The following is a 14,543-nucleotide window of genomic DNA, read 5'->3' as shown; positions in this document are numbered from 1 at the left end:
GCCGCCTGCACGGCGATCTTCGATTTGAATTCGTGCAAGGCAAGTTGTGCGCGAGTTCGCGCTTCTCTTACACTCGCTGCTTAGGATTTACCGTCACTGTGCAAGCTTTCGGTAGAAGATGACACGGCGCAGCGTTATGGTTTAATAATGGTGCGCCAAGCAAATACATCTCCCGGTTTCGTTTTAACAGTTCCCAGACGTTTTTTTTTCCTTTTAGGTCATGTAGAATTCTTTAATACCATCTGTGCAGATATTTATTTATTTATTTATTAAGGAACCTACAGCGCCAGTGCATTACAGTGGGTGAGGGTGGTACAAGAAGTACATACGACACCTCTGCTCCTGGATAGTGTTATAGGTGAAAAGAAAAAAAAACGAAAAAAAGGCACAGACCTTAGCAATGCACATCTACAATCTGCAACATCAAAAAGAAAGCATCATTTGATTCAACCCTCACAACATCACTCAGCAGTCTATTCCAAGCTCAAATGGTTCTAGGATAGAACGACATTCTGAACAACTCAGTTTGTGTCGCAAATTCACGTACCTTAAAGATCATGGTCAACACGGTTGGATCTATAAAAAAGGCTCTTGCACAAACTTTTCACGATCAACCCAAACAGCTGAATAATAAATAGCATGAAGAGACTTCAGGGGCAACTTATTTCGGCGCGTGACGAGCAATTCCCAGTTGAGTGCTTCCTTCGTGCGCGATGAACTGTGCCGAGCCCCGCGTGTGCCACACACGAAACGAGAGGCAATGTTCTGCACCGGCTCCAACTTATCTTTATCTCAACCAGTAGGCGGGTCCCAAACCGTACACGCGTATTCAAGAATCTACCTCTCATATAATCCTGTACAAAATGTGCCTACATGACTGTGGAAAAGTGTTTGCATTTCGGCGAAGAAATCCCAAGGTTTGGCATGCTTTAGCAACGACATGATCGACGTGATGGCGCCATTTCAATGCAGGAGTAAAATAAACACCTAAATATTTAAATTTGAACAGCTGTTCCAGCGTTATATTCCTAATAACATATGGTTGCACATCACCGTTTTCCTTGTAAATTTCATATGAAGAGTTTTAGACAAATTCATACTCCATTTGACGCACCACTCTGAGATTAGTTTTCAGTCCGTACACTAGGATACTCGATGCGGCGGATGCTACCAGCTCGAGAAACCGAAAGGCACAATTGATTATTTACAGAAATTTACAAATTAACATTAAAATTAATTATTTTAATCAAATATTACAATTTACGAATTGTAGTAGGTTATTTTGCAAGGCATATCCACTTGGAACAAATTTTAAGGATCGTGCGGATTTCGAGATATGCGCCGTGAAATTTGCGCTAAAAATGAACTATTACTATACTTACTTCTTCAACGAACTGCTGTTTTATTCATTCCAGCACAAAAGTAGGTGGAACGCTAATGTATTTCTTCGCGCAATTTGGGAGTGAATATCTCGAAACTGGTGTCATCCTGAAAACTCGTTCAAAGTGGTGGATACGCTATGCGAACTTACCGGCTACAATTTGGAAATTGCAATTTGTGCCGTAACGTAATTAGTTACAAATGTTATTAGTGTGTTTTTTTAATTAGTATAGTAGGCATTTCAATTTTCTGTGGAAGTAATGTCCGTCTCTCTAAGTAATGCTGCTCATTGACTATAAATATGACATCTGCTATAGGCAATCTTTAAACATTGCGTACGGTCGAAAAAAAAAAGAAAGACATCAGAGACACTTACGAATTCTTAGGTGTGGTCATGCGAGAACGATATAATCGTTTAGTGATACGTTTCTTTATTGATGTTTTCGACATGCATTAAAGTTCTTTCCGCTCAATCGCTGTGCATGTTTGCGTATACGTTGGCCACAGGCTCGAAACATTCGGTACGATGAATTTTATTTTATGCCTTATGGAAGGTCTGTCGTGACTATGTCGTCTTCTTTTGTGCTCCCTTGCTTTCTCTTCTGAGGCGTGCTTCCGTGGGCGGCCGCGTCTCACAGTTGCCGCCGAGGTAGACGCTTCGGAGTGCATCGCTGTAGACGTGACGTGTGCAGGGACGCACGCAGTAGACACGCCCAATTTTATATACTCATGATCTGATGTCGAGAGTGCATCGCAGTAGTCATGGTAGTATCAACGCGGATGAAACCTGAAGAGCAAGGGACACGTGGGAGGCAGCGACGGAGGCAGGGACGTGACGTGTGGAATGACGCACGCCGTAGGCGCAACTTTAGTCAGCCATAGCCATGGAGCCTATGGAACCGTGGAGCCCATGGGGCATGGAGTCAACCATAACCATGGAGCCTAGGGAAGCGCGCTCGTCTCGTATCCCGGAGGTCCGGGGTGCGAGGCGAGAAGTTTGCTTAATTTTTGTTCCCAAGGCATTGATTTACTTTCTTTACAGAAACACACCTGACAAATTTGACGTCAATCCGAGCAGGTTTTGACGTGTTTTTACCTCTTCGCGCCGTCGGTCATGTTTGGTACCTTCTTTCGATCACGCTGCCGATGACAACGCTGGATTTTCGCGTAATGGGGCATATAATGGTTTCGCATCAAAAACAACAGCCTGTATATAGCTGCCATGAGAATGTGAGGTTCAAGTTTGATTCTTGAATCGTTGTGAGGGATGGTTAGTAAAATCATGTGACACGCTAAAGTGCTTTCGATCGCATGTGTCTTTCTTGGAACGCGTTCTCTGGTGAAAAAGCAGCCCATCCACGTCCACCTTTCAGTTCTCACGAAGTAGTACTATCCCGATAGTGATTATTGCGATAACGAAAAGAAAACACCCTTCCTTTTGCCATATGCAAATTTGTACAGCTTGGGAGCACATAGGCGACCGTCGTTTTACAGAGGAGATGATCTTGTGTCCGTGGCCTCGTGCGTCTACTATGTGCAATGCCGCAAAGGCACTGGCGCATTTCTTGAAACGCACCAGCCTGTATGACCGCATGTGACTGACTTAGTGATGAACGCTTGTGTGTGCAATAGTGCAAACTGTGAACTTCTTTCTTCTTTCTCCTCTTTCAATTCCCATTCCCCCTTCCCCGGTAAAGGGTAGCCTACCGGGCTCAGCCTGGTTAATCTCCCTGACTTTCCCTTATGACTTCTCTCTCTTTCTCTGTCGGAAAGGCTTATGAGAGGCCTGTTCCAACCTGATGGGAGGTGCCGCTGTACTGCAGAAGCATATCCGCCCAGTAAGCAAATTTTTAGCGCAGTATCCTTGAAGGGAAGACATTTCTCGAACCGCGATGAGTAGCACCAACTCAAAAGGCACCCGTAGGACGATGTGGAAACAACAGCAGACGCTACGACACATGCGCCCAACGCGCCAGTTGCGCCGAACAGAAAATAAGCCTTGTACGCTTCTACTATTTTTTAGATAAGCTTGTTGCTATATTGCACGTAGTGCGCTTGAACTTTAGGAACTCGCACTGCACCCTGCTACATTCGCACGGTACCGCAGGGAAACTAGGGAAGAAAGTGCAGTCAAATCGAAGAAACCTATAATTTTGTCAAGTGCGTGAACTGCGCATACGCAGTGCCAGAGTTCTTCGATATTTTTTTTTTATAATCAAGACTTTTTTTTAAGTATTGGATGACTAGTAGTATCTTGCGGTGGTGGTCGAGATTCATGTTGCCTTGCCGGTGATCCTTTGTGACCTTCCTTTCCTGTCACTGATTTCATGAGACGAAATCGGCCCCTCTTGACGACCACGAATAAGCGGGGATTCTTTAGATGGTTGCTTGTAAAGCCCATCCCGTACGTATGGAATGCAACGCAAGCACCTAGCTAGAGTTAAACTGCGTCCGTGAGGCGCGAGAAGGGTTTTCATGTTCTGCGCTTGCGCTTTTGAGACTTGTAAGATATTTACGTGCGCACGAAAAAGTGCCTTTTGAGCCGAGCAACAGCCAGATATTGCCTTGTGATGGGGTTTGAAAAGCACTGAGCTAATCTAGCTAGTAAACGATATGAAATGACTTGTGACCCCGTGGGTGCCAGTCTGCTACTACGATCAGTTGAAAAAAATTGAATTGTGTTGTTCAGAGTTCCAGCATAAAACAAAAATATACTGACGCTTCTGAGGGCCTGTGGAGTCACCTTCCTAACTTTAGGTCACTGCTGCCAACAGTCGCTGAGTTAAGGGGTGCAGTGTGTGGTAAACACACCTGAAAGCTTTTATTGTAGCTTGACATGTTAGCCTGCTTGGAGGACCCATGTGAACCGCATACCGCCAGAAGCATGCGACGGCACAGGCCGAAACATTCCACAAATTAAGGTTAATGAAGAAAGACGGTATACAAAAACACACACAAGTACGCTAAGCTATACACATAATTCTCCTTCAGTGAAAATCGAATGCCCACTAATGTGTGGTAGTTTACAATTTTTTTCTTTTAGTGTATTGTTAACAGACAGCAAGATCATAGTGGCGTACGAAATCCTATTGTTTCACAGTCGCTATCATGACATTGGCACTTACAGCAGTAAATTTTCATGCAAGTAAAAGAAAGCAATATCCTGCGAATTTCGGCAGGCTATAGAAGCGAGACGCGCCAGAGCGCGCACACGCACGGTGTCATGCGGGGAACAGCGGAAACGCGCGCATACTGCTCCGAAAAAGGAATTGCTAGTCAAGAAACAGAAAGCCCGCGTTGCTTCGCTATACGCCGCGGCGCACATCGGCCGCTGGAGATGACGCGTCTCTGGATGGCTAATAGCAAGTTTCCACGCGTCTATGATTTCAGTCCAAAAAGTATAGATGGCTCATAAGGACACAGGTTGGAACGCCTTATCAGGTGAGTCGGCGCTTCTGTCTATTTTACTCCGCGCCCTTGACACCCGGGCGAACCGCAGCCCCGTGAGATAAGCCCGTTTCCATTTATTTCCTTCTTGCACACTGAAGAAAATCGCATCAATAGGAGTTTCATTATTGACATGCGCTATGGCGCAGACAGGGTCTCATCAAAGTAACTGGCTTTGCTTCTTTCCACTAAATTTGACAAAAGATTAAAAGAATACGTTCAGCAGGTTAACTTGCCTTACTGTAAGTAAAATATCGTGTTCCGAGCAGGAAAGCTATTATTAAGGCACTAATCTATTTCTTCGAGTCTTGTATTGCTGAAGAACAACGCATGAGGTGACCTCTAAAGCCCAGTTCGGATAGCTCCCCTACCGGAAGGCATCTCTACAGCAAAAGGGGGTACATTTTGTCCTGCGGTTCACCCACATACACTCCTCTTTCGTAGTTGTCCCCTACTCCGAAGGCCTTTGGTGTGCCCGTGTGTTAGGGCAATTAAACTGTCTATTGCGACATCACCCGCCGTGGTTGCTCAGTGGCTATGGTGTTAGCCTGCTGAGCACGAGGTCGCGGGATCGAATCCCGACCCCGGCGGCCGCATTTCGATGGGGGCGAAATGCGAAAACACCCGTGTACTTAGATTTAGGTGCACGTTAAAGAACCCCAGGTGGTCGAAATTTCCGGAGTCCCCACTACGGCGTGCCTCATAATCAGAAAGTGGTTTTGGCACGTCAAACCCCATAATTTAATTTTTTGTCTATTGCGACAAACTAATCGTTGTTAATTCAGGGAGAACAACAGCAGCTGCCGTTCGTTTCCGCATGCGAATGTGACCGTATCCTGCCCTGCTGACGAAAGTTGTCATATCGTAAATGAAAATTCCATTGAACCACACCATAAAGTTTCACGTCGGCTTGTTCTTTTTACAATTGACAGACATCGCATGTGCGCACGTCTCTGAAAATGCCAGATGGACGGCTCGAAATGTCGTATGCGCGAGCGAATAAAGAAAGTTGCTAGGATGAATATTACGAAACAGCCATATAGAGGGCTACCATGCTTAATCTGAAGCTTGTGTTATTGCAGCTAGTAAATTTCTCCCGCAAGAATAGTGGAGAATACATTAGAATACATATTACGAAATAATTTTCCGTCCTTGAACTTTCATGGCGACATATTGCAACATAGCACTCATATCGATCAGATATGGTCAGGTTGAAAACAGCCGTTCTTGAGTGCAGCGGCAGTTCAACAAGCCCGCATCAACGGTGTTACAACGAGGCTAGTTCTAGCAACAGCAAACATGGCTTTCCCGCATATTACTTCATGCCCTAGTGTGCGAATTGGTTAACCTTAGCCCGACTCTCTTGTTCTTCGTATCACATATAGCAGACCTATACGGCCTTCTTTGCGGCGACAAACCGGGCCTTGCTTGATCTATTTTTCTCATTTAGGGTTAAGACCTTCTCGATCAGTTTAAGCAGATTTGCGTTGAGTAGATGATTTACGAGGAGCGCGAATTATTCAGGAATCTTCCGTGTGCGTTGGCGCCTGAAGCCTATAACTTATAAAGAAAATGGTTTGGAGACTTGACCAGGTTTATATTTTAACAGCGCTGATTGACGCGAATGCTTCATCTTTTGCGGCTTTCCTGATAGAAGTCAGGTTAAACTATAGCACAGAAAACAAAGTTATTATTACTAACATAAAGACAAGTTGATCGCCACAAAACCAGAATCTTTTTTTTTTCTATTCCAACAGAGAAATTCTCGGCTTCAACCGCACTGGGCCGAGCAGATCACGTGTGATAGATATTTTACGTTATCATCGTCACTCACATTTGTCTGTTCTGTTTTTTTTTCCAGATAAAGCCATAAAAAAGTTGGCCGGTATAAATAGCGTCGTTGTCATCCAGTTCGCATTCCATTATCGTCTTCATAGTGGAGCACAGCACGCAGTGCAAGAGGTGCCTTGACTTCTGCGTCGGGTTTTGCGAACGCGCCACGCCGACTTGCCGTCTGCCATCCGTCGAAGCTCTGCTACGCATTCGAAGTCTGGTCTTTCTCTTGCTGAGGATTCCATGGCCGAGTTCAACAGGGCCTCTGGTGTGTTCGCGACTCACCTCCTGCGCGGACGTGGTGCCAGGTGGTCCAGTGGCGGCAACGACCAACGGTCCCGTGGCCAAGACACCGGGGACGAGAGGGGGATACCCATGGCCTCAATAGGGTACGTGCCATCGTCAGGTACACCACCGCCCTCATACCGTGAGGTGGTGCTCGCCGTCCCCGCCGAGCAGCATTTCAGCTCAGATGAATTGGTCCTAGCTGCAAGACACCTCGGCCACATCCGCCAGTTGCAGCGGGAGCGGTTCCCCGAGCGTGAAGGGCGATGGGTAGATAGAGACGAACAGGCGTCCCGGAGGCACTATGGCTGGGACAGATGGTATCGGCGGAGCTACATGCAGTGGAAGCAGCACTACAGCTGTATGTGGGTGTTGACCATTGTTTTGACGATCATTTTCATTGTGTTTGTGATAGTGACGCACTTTATTTACGACGGCCTGCATGCGGCGACGAAGAATTTGCCGTATGAGACGCGCACCTGAATCCTGGAAGCTGGACCGAGTGCGTGTTAACGCGCCTACCGTAGACGGGAAGGGCATGACAACATGCTTAGGGCATTACTGGCAGGCGGGTTTTTGCCGAATGATGTCGTAATAACGCGCCGGTATCTAATGTGAACATGAAGGAATAATTGTATTGCACCTCGAGTGCTTAATTTCTTGAGATTGCTGCGAGTGATTGCGGCGACGCTTACACGGGAGTGCTATGGCCCCAAAACTACTGCCCGTTAATGTTTAACACCAGCTTTCTGCATAATGATGATGACCTACGCACGACTTCTAGTTGCTTTGCCCGTGTCGGTGCTTCGTTCCGGCGCAACGGCACTTCACGCTACCATGTGCTTGTTGCTTCTTTTCACTCAGATAAAGAAACCGCGTTAACTCGTACTGCGTCGCCGTTCAAGTCATCAAAATAAGTCCTAGCTTCATTTTTCATTTTTAATGAGTTGTGGTAAAAATGCCTGCCAACGTAAATACATTTGCCGAAAAGTAGTAAAAGAAAAAAAGGAAGCATCCCAGGTTGCATCACCCCAATGCTTAGTGCTGTCTATTTCGTAACGTTGGTACTTGTGTTTCAGAACTGACGTGTTCCGTACAGTATGAGCATTTTATAGAACTGATATGCATTTTATATTGTCCAGTTCATTTTTAACGGGTCTGTGGACGCCGCACAAGACTGAAATAAACTGTGCCCAGTTTTCTTGTTTGCCGTGTGTGTGTCTGTTTCAAGCGATGCCTTCTTATACACTTCGTCCGCGCAGGCGCACACTGATTTCAAAAACGCCACAATCCGACAACTGATGCAAATCATACCACAGTATGTATGTGTATACATAAAAGCATTCATGCATACATACATATAGCCCCATGTTAGAAAGGGAAACGACGTACGTGGAACCGCGTTCTTTGCAGTCCCAAGGTTTCCGCTGGTGGGCCGGCCTTCATCAGAGTGGCGAGAAAGCTGGCTCGCCTGCCAAAATGTTGGGACAATAAAGAATGCGTGTCCACGTACGCCCTTTTCATTTTTGACGCTACACCACTGAAGCGAGCCGGTGTATTCCGCCACAAGTATCCAGGTTTTCTGGACACGAGGGTTCAGTTCGAGTGGCACCACGTGGCGTACTGACATTAAGAGGAAGAGCTTAAGAGCTTGTCACCATAACACACCGCCCCGTTCAAAAGGGGACGCTCATCACATCCATCATCCGAAGCTTTAGCTGGGGCCGAACTCCAACGCGGCCTATTCAAATACATGTAAAACGCAAGAACGCTTTTCTGAGATAGCCGCTGGACCAATTATAAATTTGTTGCATTTTAGAGAGAAGTTAAATTCTAGTTACTGTTGGAAGCGGAATTTCGATTTAGGGCCTGAATTTTGTTACAAGAAATTTCGAAAAAAATAGAAGCACAAGGTTTACAAATTAATAGCTCTGCTTGAAGAACACATATCATAGTTGTGTAAACGGAATCCGTTCGATCATTGAAAGCGGACAAATTCGATGTCATGTATCTTACATGAATTTGTTAAGTTGTGCATAAGGGTTCTGCAAAAGGTGTATTTCCATATTACTAAATTTCTTAGGATATATGTGTAACATATCAATTTGGTCCGGTTGAGATGTACTATTAGATACAGTTCACAGAATTGTGGTACCGTTTCTCATTGCTGAGTTAGAGTTGTTCACTTGATTGTCTCGTTTGCTGAAAAAAATTTCACAATTTTTCATAAAAATTGACGACCTAAATAAAGAATTCGAAACTTAGTCAATATATTTCAAGTGTTTCTTTAAATTGCAACAAATCTCGCCAAATTTGATGCAGTGGATGCCGAGAAAAACGAATTCTCCTTTTACATGTATTTAGATAGGAGCACCCGAGCTAAAGCTGCCTCTTAAGCTTTTCAATCTTCCCGCGGTGACGCGTGATGACCTCAACAAAACAAAAATATATATAAAAGCTATCCCTGCGCATTAAACTTCGCCACGATGCTTCTCCCGCCGGCGCTATCAGTGTTTTTAATAAATCGTAACCGCTTGTCGCCTGGAAATAACTTATCATCCTAAGACGATGATCAAAACGGGAACAATGTGAAAGCAGGAGCCAACGTTTCGACAAGTGGACTTTTCTTCAAGGCGACGTATGCTTTCCTCGCCACAGTATATATAGGTAAAAGAGAATTTAAAGTTTCTTCATCAGTTATCTAACCTCACCAGGAACACACATTCTTACGTCGCAAGGTGTACGGAACAGTGGAAGGTGGTCACTCCGCGAGCCAATTATTCTACACAAAAGATATCAAACACACTACCAACACTTTTAAGTTCGATTCAGAAATCAAGTCTTGGTATTTATATATCTGATGTACGAGCTTTACGTGAACATTTTGTCACTCATTCTTAAATATTTGAAGACCGTTTGTCAGGTAATTTGTGTTTTTGCGTTTATTTTTTCTCCATATTTCACATGTAGTCATTTGCTTGTATGTACGGGCCTTATACCGTAAAACTATTCCAATGTGTTTTTATTCCACTCTCCTGACGTCAAATTTGCGTAACCACCGACGCAAGCACCGGGCGGTCCACCGCAGGGTTGTCTGGACAAACCAATCAAACGCTCTCCTCGTTCATAGGAGGTCACTTTTGTTTGCTTGAAAAACAAATAACATTGCCTACACTGAGCGGTTTGTCGTATCTAATTGGCTGACAAGAGGCGAGGAGACGCTCAAGTGGAGAGGGATTCGATGGGACAGAGCCAGTGCACTGAAAATCGATAACCGGATGAAGAGGATGGTGCCAGCGTCTGCGATTGGTTCGCTTTTCTTTACTTAGCTTGCAATGGCTGGTCGAAAATCGCGGTGGCATGCAACGGAAGCTTAAGAAGGACTTTATAACGGATCCTTAGCAAAGGAGAGTTGGTAGAATGAGGCGAATGAGGTAGAACCAGGCGCATTAACGACAAATACCTGCCGACTACACCCACCGAACAACACGCGCCATACAGCGGCCCACCTATCGCGAAGCTCGATCGTGACATCGACGTCGAGGAGGTACGCGCGGCTCTGCACGACCTCAACAGCCGGTCGGCAGCCGGCCCGGACCTCGTCACGAACAAGGCACTCAAGAGCCTCGACGACGGCTCGATTGAAAACCTCGCCAAATACTTCAACAAGTGCTGGAGAGCGGGCGCGCTGCCAAAGCTGTGGAAGACAGCCAAGACCATCCTGATCCCCAAGCCGGGGGAGCCGCCGGACACGGATAACCTCCGGCCCATCTCGCTCACGTCCTGCGTGCGCAAGGTGCTGGAGCACGTCCTGCTAAACAGGTGGCAAGACTACCTGGAACGAGAAGGGCTGTACCCGGCCACTTTGATCGGCTTCAGACAGCACCTCAGCACGCAGGATGCGATGCTGCAGCTCAAATAGCAAATCATCGACGATGGCGGCAGCACCATCGACAACAAAGCAAGCCTAGGGCTCGACCTGCAGAGCGCCTTCGATAAGGTGAAACACTCGGCGATTCTGTCCCAAGTCTCCACGCTCAACATAGGCGAAAGATCCTACAGCTACATCAAGGACTTCCTCACGGACAGGACCGCCGAGCTACGAGCAGGCGACCTACAGACGCAAGAGAAAAAGCTCGGGAGCACCGGCACACCGCAGGGATCGGTAATTTCACTGATGCTGTTCAACCTGGTAATGATCGGAGTTGCCGAAAAGCTCGCGGACATCGAAGACGACAGGCACACCATCTACGCGGATGATATCACGCTGTGGGTGACCGGTGGCAGCGACGCCCACATCGAGGGCGCGCTGCAAGCCGCCGTCGACGCAATAAAAGATCAGCTGGAAGGCACCGGACTGAGGTGTTTGCCGAGCAAATCGGAGCTTCTCATACTCCCGCCTACCAAAAAAAAAAAAAAACAGCAGAGGCAAGACAAGACAACGCGAAAACGAAAAAAATCAGAATCGTGACCAAATCCGGCAACGTGATCCCCGAGGTCGGCAAAATTAGGATGCATGGCCATCGAAAAGCACGGAAGAAACGGCGAAACCATCACCCGTCTCACGGCAAAGGCAGCCAACGCGATTCGACTCCTTAAACGAGTCACTTCCCGAAAGGCTGGCATGAGAGAGGAGAGCCTTGTTAGGCTCGTTCAATCCTTCGTCATCAGCCACGTCGCGTACGTTGCAGCCTACCACAGATGGCGGCAACACGAACGTAACAAAATCAATGTGCTCATCAGAAGAGCGTAGAAGACGGCGCAGGGCCTGTTTGAGTCCAGGAGCACGACCCGCTTGTTACAACTCGGGATACACAATACGCTTGAAGAAATAGCTGAAGCGCAACGCACCTCTTAACTGGAGCGGGTGTCCATGACCAAAGCCTCGAGGAAGATAGTGGACGATCTGGGAATAGGATGCTCGAACGAGGTGGAGATGAAGCTCCCCGTCCCCGAAGAAATCCGACGCCAGACCAGTATCGACCCCATACCGAAGAACATGAATCCCGAGTTCAACAAGGGAAGAAGAGCGGCGAGGGCCAAGGCTCTCATCGACCAGCATGCCAACGACGAACACGCGCGGTACGTGGACGCGGCCGAATACCAACGGAACGCCTTCGCAGCGATCATCATAGAGGCGTCAATCGGCGCCGCGAGGACGGCAGCGAGCGTCAGAAGCGCCGGAGCGGAACAAGCGGAGGAGGTGGCCATCGCCCTGGCCATCGCCGACGCAGCATCGACGGCGCTGAGTGACTCGAGACAGGCGGTGCGAAACTTCGCCAAAGGCCAAATCTGCAGGGAGGCTGAGCGCGTACTGCGAGCGGTCAAACTATAAGACATAAAAGTACGGCTCAAGTGGTTCCCGGCGCACGCGGGCGACGCGTCGGAACGCAATGAGAACCACAATGAGACGGCACACGCAGTGGCGCGAGCGCTAACCAACCGCGCCCCGGCGACAGACCATCCGACATTGTTCGGAACCAAGGACCGCATGACGAATTACAGTGAAATCACGAAGGCCTACCGCCTGGCTCGCAGGACTCTCCCACTCCCGCACCCGAGGCTGAGTCGAGCGGAGGCGGTACTACTGAGACAGCTGCAGACCGGATCTCTACCGAGCCCGAGACTGATGCATCTCATGTACCCCGAGGCATATCCTACCGACAAGTGCAGAGTCTCCCGGAGGGAGACGGCAGATTGCACGCACATCTTGTGGGATTGCGTTTAAAATCCAGAAGAGGCAAAATCAAGAACGCTCCCACCGCGGCTCGAGGCACCCGCGAAGAGCTACGACCGAGACGAACAGCTCTGGGCCGTCCAGCAGGTCCTCGGGGCGCTCGAAAGGCAGGACCCAGCGAGCCGGCAACGGTGAGCGGAGACCCGCGCCGAGTAACGGCGACTTCGTAGATGACGTAGGCCCTCGTCGGGGTGCGCGAGCGCCCAACTGCAGGCACAAATAAAGTTGGCTGCAATTCAATCGAATGGTAGAATGAGGTCGTAAACGTGGCGAAAGGGCTCCAAAACGTTACACGGCCCCGCAAGAAGTTTTATTATACGCAAATAAACCCATGCTCTTCGGTAGGTGCGAGTAGACAGCGCCTCAGCGGTCGCCGGCAGCCATCTTTTATTCCTTTCGGAACGGAGCAGCCTGCGGCTATTCAGAAGAAAATTCAGTTTTGTTCGGCATATTAATGCATCTTTAAAGCATACACTTCACTTTGACGCGGTGACTTTTCGCCGTTTTGTGACGTCGCGTGACAGGCAGGTGAAGTGGGTGCAACCCGAAAATTTTTGACCAATAGCCCGGGGCTAATGTTAAAAAGGGATTGAATCAGAAATAACTGTTTTTCTTTTTTCAGTCAAATCATGCATAATCAGTGTGTAGACATCGTATCAGATAGGGAGTTATCGCGGTTCTTGGGACGTCGCGTGACAGACAGGTGAAGTGGGAGTGGCCCAAAAAAAGTTTTTGACCAATCCAGGAAGACTGATAGCAGAATTGGAATAGAAAAGTTTGGAATAGCTTTACGTTAGCGCCCTACACCTACTGTTCAATCACTGTTTGCCTTGTAAAGGAGGCTGCGGGCTCCAGTCAAATCACTTGCCTCTAAAGCGACTTTTAACCCGAAGTCTCCTCCCTCACAGATGGAAATAAAGACGTTATTATTATTATTATTATTATTATTATTATTATTATTATTATTATTATTATTATTATTATTATTATTAACTATTTACTTTATTGCGCATATAGCAATTGAGGAATTGTGGCGGGTGAATTTGCAAGACATAACCAGAGAATGATAGAATGTATAGGGAGATTTATTTGGTAACCAAGGCAACAGACACACACATTGCGAAAATGAACAGAGGAAAATGACTCAGTGAATTGAAAAAAAAACAGTAAAAGGGATCCTATGGCATGACAAGAGACTAATGAGGACAATCAGGCTTGATGCATGGTTTTTTGAAGTTCTGGTATATCTCGTGTGTGGCGACGTAATGACGCACAAAATAACATTTGCCAAACCAAAAAAGTCCCCTTGGTCATACGTCCGTGACACGCTTTGGTCGCCTGCGACCAGTCCATGTTGGAGTCGCTCCATGACGATTTGTCTTGCGCGATTGAGGATAAAATTTACCAGATTAGAGGCATCAGGGGTACATTGTTACGGGGATGTTGGGAGTATAGAAGATTATATTTACAATATATTGTCACGTGGTCGTGACGTTGAATAACACAGTAGCAGTACTGTGAACGACAAAACTAACTTTTATTGGGCGAACCTGTGCCCACAAAACAGGCTACACTTATAGCGCAACGATAGCGGCGAACACGCTCGGCGATCGTCGAAAATCTGATCAGCGGGTCAAGCGCGTCGGCTTTTATACAGCAATCATCGAATGTTCCAGATTAAACGTTGGGACCCGCATGCCTTCTAAAATGTTCTACACCATTCGTGTCAAGCGATGAAATCAGATAACACAACGTTCAGCGACAACAGACAGCGGATAGAAGCATCGATAACTTTCCAGAAACTTCGGACACATGCAGGCGCGTCCCGCGCTGCGCGATAACATTTGTTAGGCGACAATAC

At 47.2% G+C, this 14,543-nt stretch overlaps 1 long non-coding RNA gene across 1 annotated transcript in view; it reads left to right on the top strand.

Moving 5' to 3' along the window:
- The window catches only part of LOC135899359 (uncharacterized), a 31,909-nt gene extending 23,757 nt beyond the window's left edge, over nt 1–8,152 (top strand). Inside the window, exon 2 of the long non-coding RNA XR_010563605.2 lies at nt 6,689–8,152. This is a non-coding gene — a long non-coding RNA (uncharacterized lncRNA). The remainder of the gene's footprint in view (nt 1–6,688) is intronic.
- Nucleotides 8,153–14,543: the final 6,391 nt, after the last annotated feature.

This window comes from Dermacentor albipictus, chromosome 1, assembly GCF_038994185.2.
Source record: "Dermacentor albipictus isolate Rhodes 1998 colony chromosome 1, USDA_Dalb.pri_finalv2, whole genome shotgun sequence".
Classification (NCBI taxonomy): domain Eukaryota; kingdom Metazoa; phylum Arthropoda; class Arachnida; order Ixodida; family Ixodidae; genus Dermacentor; species Dermacentor albipictus.
The sequence above is the reverse complement of the archived record's forward strand: the minus strand, read 5'-3'. Positions and strand labels throughout refer to the sequence as shown.